Source organism: Triticum dicoccoides, chromosome 2B, assembly GCF_002162155.2.
Source record: "Triticum dicoccoides isolate Atlit2015 ecotype Zavitan chromosome 2B, WEW_v2.0, whole genome shotgun sequence".
Classification (NCBI taxonomy): Eukaryota; Viridiplantae; Streptophyta; class Magnoliopsida; order Poales; family Poaceae; genus Triticum; species Triticum dicoccoides.
Window position 1 is genome coordinate 543,285,110 of NC_041383.1, and position 12,618 is coordinate 543,297,727.

Below are 12,618 nucleotides of genomic sequence, written 5' to 3' on the forward strand. Positions count from 1 at the left end.
AATGATTCTTCCTGTCGATGTTGTGTCTCCTTTGAATATGAGCATCCACATCTGCTAATTTGTACCCCTGTCAATTACTTAGGGATGCCACAGGCAGTAATCCGAAGGAAGAAGCACCATGGCACCTGGAGGCTTCGTGGATTGGAGGGGAAACACCATTAATAAAGAGGTGCATGGCGGAGTCAGAGCAGCTTGGTTTTTGTACGGTAAGTCATTATGCACCAAATCCTTCTGCAGACATATTTGCATATGCGTGGGCTGGGCATATGCACTATCTCACTGTTGCCATTTTGAAGCTTCTGTTCCGAGTTCAAAATATCGAAGCATTTTTGTATGATCCCCCTTGCAGTTCTGACTGTAGTAACCAACGTGGTTCTTGTCCCAAACCTGCTGAATCTGGTCACTTACCTCCACGGAACAATGCACATGGGGGTCTCAGGCTCTGCAATTACAGCCACATCTGGCTTTGCACTGATAGGAGCTTTCCTCTGGGACTCCTACATTACTCGCTCTAGAACTATGCTCCTCTTTGGTCCGTTTATGTTTCTGGTAATGTGTGTTTTAGTCTGTTCGGTTACCTACATGATTTCTGATTTTCTAACACGATCCAACGGAACTATTCTTTTATTCTTGCATCTTTTCTCATAAAATTTATTTTCTTGTATTTCTCGTCATTGTGATGTGGTCTGACCAAAATTAGGGAGAAGCGTTATCTGCAGTGAAGAAGTAATTTCCCAATGTTGAGATGTATGGGTGTACAAAATCATATGGCGTAAGTGTGAGAATGGACTCTCAGTATATCTAACTCAAACAGCTATGCGCCTGTTACATATGGAGCAAATGCTAAAACTGAGAACTACCTTACAATTTGTGGTGGTTTAATACAGCTCATGTCCTAACAAACATATAATACCTACTCTGGCATATCCTTTACATAAAATCCACTTGATGTGGATATGAAGGGATACCTTTTAGTGTAAAATGCTAGTATTAGCATCTTCTTCTTTGTTGTATGCTATCAAGCCTTACGTTACAGTTTACGATGTTGACATGTAAAAAATGTAGTATTAATTATGCTACGCAATAGTTTTCTTAGCTTCTGAAATTCCTTCATAAGGATTTCAAACAGGCTTAGATTTTAACACCAAGTTCTTACTAGTTGACAGGTATTTTTGCACCTTCCATAGGCAATTGTAGTATAATCAAACATGCATTTGTGGAGAGCTGGCTGACAGCAGTATTTTTGCACCTTCTATACGCAATTGTGCCATTGTAGTGTAATCAAACATGCATTTTTTTGCTGGGTTACGGATTGCTCGCACTGCAAGCCTACCTTCCCTCACTCCACCCACCACCTTGCAACAGTGAAGCAGAGGTAAACAACTGCAAAGAGGTCCATGGCTGGAATGCTACCTTACTGTACATAGTCTTGTATATGAGCGCACTTGGTGATGGTTCTATGCGTGTTTGCTTGCCATCCCTCGGAGCTGACCAATTTGACCATGAAGATCCCTCCGAGTCCCGTCAACAGTCCAGCTTCTTTAATTGGTATACCTTCGGAATCTCCTTTGGAGTTTTGTAGGGCTGATTCTCATAGCGTGGCTTGAAAATTACAAAGGGTGGGATATTGGACTTGGGGTGTGTACCAGCCTAATTCTGCTCGGATTGCTCATAGTTGCTGCTGGTCTCCCTTTCTACCGCAACCAAGTACCAGAAGGAAGTCCTCTAACTCGAATACTGCAGGTTGTGCAGTGTGCTTCATATTCCTGGCTTAAAACACAATGTGCCATCACAATTTTCAGTGAATGTGTTAGAAACATTAGTTAACTACAATCTTGCCTCTCCCAGGTTCTTGTGGTCGCATTCAGGAACAGGAAGCTTGTACTTCCTGAGAAACCGGAAGAAGCACAGGAAAGCTGCACTAGAACAAGGACTAGTTCTGTTGCCACACTCAAACAAACAGTCTGAAGTAAGATTCACTGAAACAGTAACATTTTCTCGCTTCTATGTGGACTATTTTCATATTTTGGCATGGGGATGCTGGGAAACCTTTTATTACTCCATTATCTCATTGATAGTGGAGCGTGGTCATTTGTTTCGTTTGAAAATAGAAGTTGTAGGCACTCTAGAATTATAATAGTGTTCCCTACTATAAACTCTTTCATGCATCTTGCCAGATTCCTCGACAAAGCTTGCATAAACCATGGCAAAAATGGATCCTGGTCAGTTTGCAATACAACGAAGGTGGAGGAGACGAAGATTGTGCTTCATGTGTTTCCTCTCTTCATTAGCTGCATGATTGGTGGATATGTGTCGGACATTATCCTCTTCACATTCACTGTGCAGCAAGGTGGCATGACGAACACAAGGCTGGGCAAGATTCATGTTTCGCCCGCGACACTCTTTACCGAAAAAGGCTTTCGCCCCGCTTTATATATAAAGCACTGATCAACAAGCACCCAGTACAAACACGTGCCACCGCAACACACGCACACACCCAAGGCAGGATACAAAGACGCTGAGCGCAGCAACACCACATTCCAGATGGTTTATCCTCTTTATCATCCCCACCACATTCCAGATGGTTTATCCTCTTTATCATCCCCACCACATTCCAGATGGTAATGCTAGTTGTCTATGACCAATTTCTTGTGCCGTTCTTGCGTAGACACACAGGCTATGTCGGTGGCATCACTCATTTGCAACGCATCGGTACAGGCTTCGCCACCATGATACTCGCATCTGTCATCGCAGCGGTTGTTGACAAAAAGAGAAAGGAAGATGCAGTGTAGACGTCCCTTTTCTGGCTTGCACCACAGTTCTTGCTGCTTGGCGTGTCAGATGTGACATCATTCACCGGGCTCCTTGAATTCTTCAACACCGAGGTGCCACGGGGCATGAAGTCAATTGCCACAGCCTTGTTCTGGTGTGATCTAGGGCTTGCGTCATTGATGGCCACACTCCTGGTGGAAATTGTGAATATGGTCACAAGGCATTTGCTTCGGGACCGCTTGCCCTCGGGGACAGAAGTCCGTAAGCGCAACGGCCCGGGCGACGGCATTTGCCCTCTCTATAGTGTCCCGGAGACGGGCTCTCACATCCTGTTCTCTTGCATGGCGGCTAGGGCGCTGTGGAGCTTTGGGCGGGACGCACTCGGGCCCGACTGGGAGGCCGGAGACCTGGCGGAATTCTTGCAGGCCAGGGCGACCCAGACTGGGCACAAGCGCCGCCTATTCTGGCTTATATTTGCGGCATTGACGTGGATCCTTTGGACTACTCGCAATAAAATGGTGATTGAGCGGATCTTCCCGCGACAGGCCTCTAATTCGTTCTTCAAATTTCTGGCCTTTTTACAGCACTGGCACCCGCTTGCTAGGCGGCGGGATCGCGAGCAGCTTGGGTTGATGATGGATGCGCTGGTGGCTTCGGCGCGGCGTCTTTCGGCTCCATAGACTTCCTTAGGAGCTTGCCACTAGGTGGCCTTTTATGTTTTCTCTCCAGTTTTTTGGGCATGCTTGTGCTGTGGCCCCAACTGTTTGCATCTTCCTTCATGTTCGTCACTTGATTGTATGTATGTTCGCTTTATTTATAAAGCAGGGCAAAAGCCTAGTTCGAGATAGGAAAAAATCCATTTTAAACCTTGAACTCGTAGAGGTTCGGCGAATCAAACCCTAAAAGTCCAAATCCATGTCATTTACACCCTGAACTATGCAATCCCGGTCTAAATCAAACGCTGGAATCGTTTGCCAAACAGGGATTGCAAAGGATGGCCGGGATTGGTAGCTGAACCTATTTGACCCCCGCAGCAGTGGCTACGCCCGCGGGTGGGCCGGCCCATTATGCGGGGCCGTTCACTGCTTTGATTTTTCGCTCATTTCTTTTGTTGACCTTTTGTTTTATTTTAACTTTTAGGTTTTTTATTTCTGGTTTTCTTTTTGCCTTTTTCTTTTGTTTTTTCTTTCTTTTCATTTTCGTTTTCCTTTTTCTTCCATTTGTACATGTATTATGAAAATGTTCATCATATATTTAAGAAAATGTTCATTATGTACTTAAAAATGTTCAGCGTATATGAAAAAATGTTCAAATTGTTCAGCGCACATCACAGTAATGTTCATTGTGTATTTTCGTGAACCAGATTCTGGAAAGAATATAAAGTTATTCGTGAACCAGATTATGAAATTATTTGGGAATTTTAAAAACTGTTCCTTATTAGGAATTTTTTTTCAGAATGTTTTGTTTCATATTTTGACAACTTTTTAAAGAAAACTTTGTGATTTCAAAAATTGGTCTGGTTTCAAAAATTCTTCACAAAATTTAAAAATGTTCGTGTGTTCTAATTTTGTTCTGGAGTTTCAAAAAATGTTCCTATATTTCATACAATTCTAAAAATGTCCGTGTTTTCAATAAAAATCAGGAGTTAAAAAAATATTCCCGTTTCAAAAGTTAGCGAATTTTAAAAACTGTTCATTTTCCAAATTTTGTTTTGGTGTTTTAAAAATGTGCATGTTCCAAAAGTTTGTTTGAATTCTCCAAATTTAGTTTCGTAAATTTGTTCACAAATTTGAAAAGTGGTCGCTGTTCATAAACACTAAAAAAGAATCAAAACATTTTTTTGCGTTCAAAATTTAAAAAAACATTCGAATCTGGTGTTGATTCATATAGTTTTGTGTTGCTTTTTGTTAGAAGTATATTGTTTTGTGTTGCTATATTTAAACAAATATAGTCGGTATCTCAACTGGTAGTTCTAGCGTATATGCAGCTGTAGATCCTGGGTTCGATCATTGTCTAGCGCGCATTTTTAGTTGGTTTTCATGGGCCGGTTTTCCTAGAGCAACGAGGGAGTCGTTCAATAATCGGGCGACCGTGGCCAAGTTTCTCTTACGTGAATGAACCTGCTTAATATACTGTAAGTACAAAGGATGATGACATGATGATTGATGCAGGATGGTCAAGGTTCAAAACTAAATCAAATCTTGTCGTAGGGGATGATGTCAAAATCGAACTTTCTCGGCAAGGAGAGCGGATCCAAATTAACTTTAAAATTCTTCAGTAGCAGCACGCAACTGCCGAACTGATCTATCCTCTGAGAGCTTTTGATGTAATAATATGGCATGGTGAAACAAGTGTCCCGTGACTATAAGTAGTACGATAGTATTACTTATCACGTAGGATATCGTGAAGAATTTGCAACTTTGATTGCTGGTTAGGAACTGTCGACGAGGGAGTCGTTCAATAATCCGGGCGATCGTGGGCAAGTTTCTCTTACCATGCACAACCTTGGTGTGAATGAACCTGCTCAATATACCGTAAGTACAAAGGATGGTCGCATGATGATTGATGCTAAAGGACAGTCAAGGTTCAAAACTAAAATGAATCTTGCCTTAGGGGATGATGTCAAAATCGAATTTTCTCGGCAAAGAGAGCTGGTCCAAATCAACTTTAAAATTCTTCAGTAGCAACATGCAACTACTGAACTAATCTATCCTCCGAGAGCTTTTGATGGAATAATATGGCATGGTGAAACAAGTGTCATGTGTGTATAAGTAGTACGACAGTATTACTTATCACGTAGGATATCGTGAAAGAATTGCAACTCTGATTGCTGGTTAGGAACTGTTGTTCGATTTCATTCTAACAGCTGCCGTGCTTTATTTAATTTTTTATATTCGCCTTGCGACAACATCTAAAACCAGCGCCATACCGATCGCTTGCAATATGAAATGCGCCGAGTTAGAACACATGGCCCTCCAAACATGCAGGCCCACCGGCCTATGGCCCAAAGTCCAGAATCGTGAGCCTGTCTGAGTATTATATTCTCAGCTGAACCCCCATATTATGTTATATATATCCCCTTGATTTTTCTTATATATAAAGTTGTGATATAATTTTTTTATATTTTGATGTCTACTACACAACTTTATTCTTATAGACACGTGTTGGGCCTCCAAGAGTTTTGTAGGATAGTAGCAATTTTCCCTCAAGTGGATGACCTAAGATTTATCAATCTGTGGGAGGCGTAGGATGAAGATGGTCTCTCTTAAGCAACCCTGCAACCAAATAATAAAAAGTCTTTGGTGTCCCCAACACATCAAATACAATGGTAATTTGTATAGGTGCACTAGTTCGGCGAAGAGATAGTGATACAAGTGTAGTATGGATAGTAGATATTGATTTTTGTAATAAGAACAATAAAAACAACAAGGTAGCAGTTGATACATGGATTCCTTTTCTATCACTCACCGATCATCGGGCAAGTTTGTCAAAGTCCATACTTTGTTTTCATACATGGATTCTATCTCGGATTGCATGGCTTCAAGCCATTTGTTGGAATCTGGGCCCGCCATTGCTTCTTCATAGTTCAAAGGTTCACCGTTGTCTAACAACATGATTTCTAGGACAGGGTTGCCATACCACTCTGGTGTGGAACGTGTCCTTGTGGACCTACGAAGTTCAGTAGCAACTTGATCCGAAGTACCTTGATCATCGTCATTAATTTCCTCTCCAGTCGGTGTAGGCACCACAGGAACATCTTCCTGAGCTGTTCTACTTACCGGTTCAAGAGGTAGTACTTCATCAAGTTCTACTTTCCTCCCACTTACTTCTCTCGAGAGAAACTCTTTCTCCAGGAAGGACCCGTTTTTGGCAACAAAGATCTTGCCTTCGGATCTAAGGTAGAAGGTATACCCAATGGTTTCCTTAGGGTATCCTATGAAGACTCATTTTTCCGACTTGGGTTCGAGCTTTTCAGGTTGAAGTTTCTTGACATAAGCATCGCATCCCCAAACTTTTAGAAACAACAGCTTAGGTTTCTTCCCAAACCATAATTCATACGGTGTCGTCTCAACAGATTTAGACGGTGCCCTATTTAAAGTGAATGTAGTCCTCTCTAGAGCGTATCCCCAAAAAGATAGCGGTAAATCGGTAAGAGACATCATAGATCGCACCATATCTAATAAAGTGCGATTACGACGTTCGGACACACCGTTACACTGAGGTGTTCCAGGCGGCGTGAGTTGTGAAACGATTCCACATTTCCTTAAGTGCGTATCAAATTCGTGACTTAAATATTCTCCTCCACGATCTGATTGTAAGAACTTTATTTTTCGGTCACGTTGATTCTCTACCTCATTCTGAAATTCCTTGAACTTTTCAAAGGTCTCAGACTTGTGTTTCATCAAGTAGACATACCCATATCTACTCAAGTCATCAGTGAGAGTGAGAAAATAACGATATCCTCCGCGAGCCTCAACGCTCATTGGACCGCACACATCCGTATGTATGATTTCCAATAAGTTGGTTGCTCGCTCCATTGTTCCGGAGAACGGAGTCTTGGTCATTTTGCCCATGAGGCATGGCTCGCATGTGTCAAATGATTCATAATCGAGAGACTCTAAAAGTCCATCAGCATGGAGCTTCTTCATGCGCTTGACACCAATGTGACCAAGGCGGCAGTGCCACAAGTATGTGGGACTATCGTTATCAACTTTACATCTTTTGGTATTCACGCTATGAATATGTGTAACATCACGTTCGAGATTCATTAAGAATAAACCATTGACCATCGGGGCATGACCATAAAACATATCTCTCATATAAATAGAACAACCATTATTCTCGGATTTAAATGAGTAGCCATCTCGTATTAAACGAGATCCAGATACAATGTTCATGCTCAAAGCTGGTACTAAATAACAACTATTGAGGTGTAAAACTAATCCCGTAGGTAAATGTAGAGGTAGCGTGCCGACGACGATCACATCGACTCTGGAACCATTCCCGACGCGCATCGTCACCTCGTCCTTCGCCAGTCTCCGCTTATTCCGCAGCTCCTGCTTTGAGTTACAAATATGAGCAACGACACCGGTATCAAATACCCAGGAGCTACTACGAGCACTGGTAAGGTACACATCAATTACATGCATATCACATATACCTTTAGTGTTGTCGGCCTTCTTGTCCGCTAAGTATTTGGGGCAGTTCCGCTTCCAGTGACCCTTCCCTTTGCAATAAAAGCACTCAGTCTCATGCTTGGGTCCATTCTTTGACTTCTTCCCAGCAGCTGACTTACCGGGCGCGGCAACTTCCTTGCCGTCCTTCTTGAAGTTCTTCTTACCCTTGCCTTTCTTGAACTTAGTGGTTTTATTTACCATCAACACTTGATGTTCCTTTTTGATCTCAACCTCTGCTGATTTCAGCATTGAATATACTTCAGGAATGGTCTTTTCCATCCCCTGCATATTGAAGTTCATCACAAAGCTCTTGTAGCTCGGTGGAAGCGACTGAAGGATTCTTTCAATAACCGCGTCATCCGGGAGATTAACTCCCAGCTGAGTCAAGCGATTGTGCAACCTAGACATTTTGAGTATGTGCTCACTGACAGAACTATTTTCCTCCATCTTACAGCTGAAGAACTTGTCGGAGACTTCATATCTCTCGACCCGGGCATGAGCTTGGAAAACCATTTTCAGCTCTTCGAACATCTCATATGCTCCGTGTTGCTCAAAATGCTTTTGGAGCCCCGGTTCTAAGCTGTAAAGCATGCCGCACTGAACGAGGGAGTAATCATCAGCACGAGACTGCCAAGCGTTCATGACGTCTTGGTTCTCTGGGATGGGAGCTTCACCTAGCGGTGCTTCTAAGACATAATCTTTCTTTGCAGCTATGAGGATGATCCTCAGGTTCCGGACCCAGTCCGTATAGTTGTTGCCATCATCTTTCAGCTTGGTTTTCTCTAGGAACGCGTTGAAGTTCAGGTGGACATGAGCATTGGCCATTTGATCTACAAGACATATTTGCAAAGGTTTTTAGACTAAGTTCATGATAATTAAGTTCATCTAATCAAATTATTTAATGAACTCCCACTCAGATTAGACATCCCTCTAGTCATCTAAGTGATACATGATCCGAGTCGACTAGGCCGTGTCCGATCATCATGTGAGACGGACTAGTCATCATTGGTGAACATCTCCATGTTGATCGTATCTTCCATACGACTCATGTTCGACCTTTCGGTCTATTGTGTTCCGAGGCCATGTCTGCACATGCTAGGCTCATCAAGTTAACCTAAGTGTTTTGCATGTGTAAATCTATCTTACACCCGTTGTATGTGAACGTTAAAATCTATCACACCCGATCATCACGTGGTGCTTCAAAACGACGAACTTTCGCAACGATGCACAGTTAGGGTGAACACTTTCTTGAAATTATTATGAGGGATCATCTTATTTACTACCGTCGTTAAGTAAACAAGATGCATAAATACAATAAACATCACATGCAATTAAACAGTGACATGATATGGCCAATATCATATAGCTCCTTTGATCTCCATCTTTGGGGCTCCATGATCATCTTCGTCACCGGCATGAAACCATGATCTCCATCATCATGATCTCCATCATCGTGTCTCCATGAAGTTGCTTGCCAACTATTACTTCTACTACTATGGCTAACAGTTTAGCAATAAAGTAAAGTAATTACATGGCGTTAAATCATTGACACGCAGGTCATACAATAATTAAGACAACTCCTATGGCTCCTGCCGGTTGTCATACTCATCGACATGCAAGTCGTGATTCCTATTACAAGAACATGATCTCATACATCACAATATATCATTCATCATTCATCACAACTTTTTGGCCATATCACATCACAAATCATATGCTGCAAAAACAAGTTAGACGTCCTCTAATTGTTGTTGCATGTTTTACGTGGCTGCAATAGGGTTCTAGCAAGAACGTTTTCTTATCTATGTAAAAGCCACAACGTGATTTGTCAAATTCTATTTACCCTTCATAAGGACCCTTTTCATCGAATCCGCTCCAACTAAAGTGGGAGAGACAGACACCCGCTAGCCACCTTATGCAACTAGTGCATGTCAGTCGGTGGAACCTGTCTCACATAAGCGTACGTGTAAGGTCGGTCCGGGCCGCTTCATCCCACAATACCGCTGAAGCAAAATAAGACTAGTAGTGGCAAGAAAGTTGACAACATCTACGCCCACAATAAAATTGTGTTCTACTCGTACAAAGAGAACTACGCATAGACCTAGCTCATGATGCCACTGTTGGGGAACGTTGCAGAAAATAAAAAATTTCCTACGGTTTCACCAAGATCAATCTATGAGTTCATCTAGCAACGAGAGAGAGGAGTGCATCTACATACCCTTGTAGATCGATCGGAAGCATTCAAGGGAACGGGGTTGAGGGAGTCGTACTCGTCGTGATCCAAATCACCGGAGATCCTAGCGCCGAACGGACGACACCTCCGTGTTAAACACACATACGGTCAGGGAGACGTCTCCTCCTTCTTGATCCAGCAAGGGGGAAGGAGAGGTTGATGAAGATCCAGCAGCACGGCAGCGTGGTGGTGGATGCAGCAGGGATCCTGGCAGGGCTTCGCCAAGCGTCTGCGGGAGGGGGAGGTGTAGCAAGGGGGAAGGGAGGCGCCAAGTGCAAGGGTGCGGCTGCCCTCCCTCCCCCCTCTTTATATAGGGCCCCTAGGGGGGCGCTGGCCCTAGGAGATGGGATCTCCTAGGGGGGGTGGGCGGCTAGGGGGTGGCTTGCCCCCCAAGGCAAGTGGAGGCGCCCCCTCCCTACCCTAGGGTTTCCAACCCTAGGCACAGGGGGCCCAAGGGGGGCGCACCAGCCCGACATGGGCTGGTTCCCCTCCACTTCAGCCCATGGGGCCCTCCGGGATAGGTGGCCCCACCCGATGGACCCCCTGGACCCTTCCGGTGGTCCCGATACAATACCGGTGACCCCCGAAACTTTCCCGATGGCCGAAACTCGACTTCCTATATATAATTCTTTACCTCCGGACCATTCCGAAACTCCTCGTGACGTCTGGGATCTCATCCGGGACTCTGAACAACTTTCGGTTTATTGCATACTCATATCTCTACAACCCTAGCGTCACCAAACCTTAAGTGTGTAGATCCTACGGGTTCGGGAGACATGCAGACATGACCGAGACGCCTCTCCGATAAATAACCAACAACGGGATCTGGATACCCATGTTGGCTCCCACATGCTCCTTGATGATCTCATCGGATGAACCACGATGTCGAGGATTCAAACAACCCCGTATACAATTCCCTTTGTTAATCGGTACGTTACTTGCCCGAGACTCGATCGTCGGTATCCCAATACCTCATTTAATCTTGTTACCGGCAAGTCACTTTACTCGTACCGTAATGCATGATCCCGTGACCAGACACTTGGTCACATTGAGCTCATTATGATGATGCATTACCGAGTGGGCCCAGAAATACCTCTCCGTCATACGGAGTGACAAATCCCAGTCTCGATTCGTGCCAACCCAACAGACACTTTCGGAGATACCCGTAGTGCACCTTTATAGTCACCCAGTTACGTTGTGACGTTTGGTACACCCAAAGCACTCCTACGGTATCCGAGAGTTGCACAATCTCATGGTCTAAGGGAATGATGCTTGACATTTGGAAAAGCTCTAGCTAAACGAACTACACGATCTTTGAGCTATGCTTAGGATTGGGTCTTGTCCATCTCATCATTCTCCTAATGATGTGATCCCGTTATCAATGACATCCAATGTCCATAGTCAGGAAACCATGACTATCTGTTGATCAACGAGCTAGTCAACTAGAGGCTCACTAGGGACATGTTATGGTCTATGTATTCACACGTGTATTACGATTTCCGGATAATACAATTATAGCATGAATAACAGACAATTATCATGAACAAAGAAATATGATAATAACCATTTTATTATTGCCTCTAGGGCATATTTCCAACAGTCTCCCACTTGCACTAGAGTTCAATAATCTAGTTACATTGTGATGAATTGAACACCCATGGAATTCTGGTGTTGATCATGTTTTGCCCTAGGGAGAGGTTTAGTCAACGGATCTGCCACATTCAGGTATGTATGTAGTTTACAAATATCTATGTCTCCACCTTGAACATTTTCACGAATGGAGTTGAAGCGATGCTTGATGTGCCTGGTCTTCTTGTGAAACCTGGGCTCCTTGGCAAGTGCAATAGCTCCAGTGTTGTCACAGAAGAGTTTGATCGGTCCCGATGCATTGGGTATGACTCCTAGGTCGGTGATGAACTCCTTCACCCAGATTGCTTCATGCGCTGCCTCTGAGGCTGCCATGTACTCCGCTTCACATGTAGATCCTGCCACGATGCTTTGCTTGCAATTGCACCAGCTTACTGCGGGGTGGGAGGCGACTTTGATGGGGTGGCCTTGGAAGTAGTGGTGCAGCTTGCGGGAGGCGATGAGGAGTGCAAGCAAGAGCTTTTGCGGCATGGGGTAGCGTGCTCGCGCATCATGCTGCACCATGCTGACGAAGTACACCGGGTGCTCGATGAGGGCAGGAGCGTTGGCGGGATTTGCACTTCCTGAGAATGGAGGACCTCATGAGCTTGGCCATTTGCTGGGGCAGCCAAGGCCTCAGGAGTGCCGTCCTGAGGAGCTTGGCCATCTGCTGGGGCAGCCAAGGCCTCATAGCACCATCCTGAAGTTGCGGCATCTTGATCGGATGCATGGCGTCGCTTGGCGGCCCTTGGCCTGGCGCTCCTCCCGGACTGCCAGCAGCGCTGCGCTGGCAGAGTGAGGCATGGCGGC

General features: G+C 44.3%; 1 pseudogene; it reads left to right on the forward strand.

The window, feature by feature from the left end:
• The first annotated feature begins 173 nt into the window (after positions 1 to 173).
• LOC119360991 lies at positions 174 to 3,599 on the forward strand (annotated as a pseudogene).
• Positions 3,600 to 12,618: the final 9,019 nt, after the last annotated feature.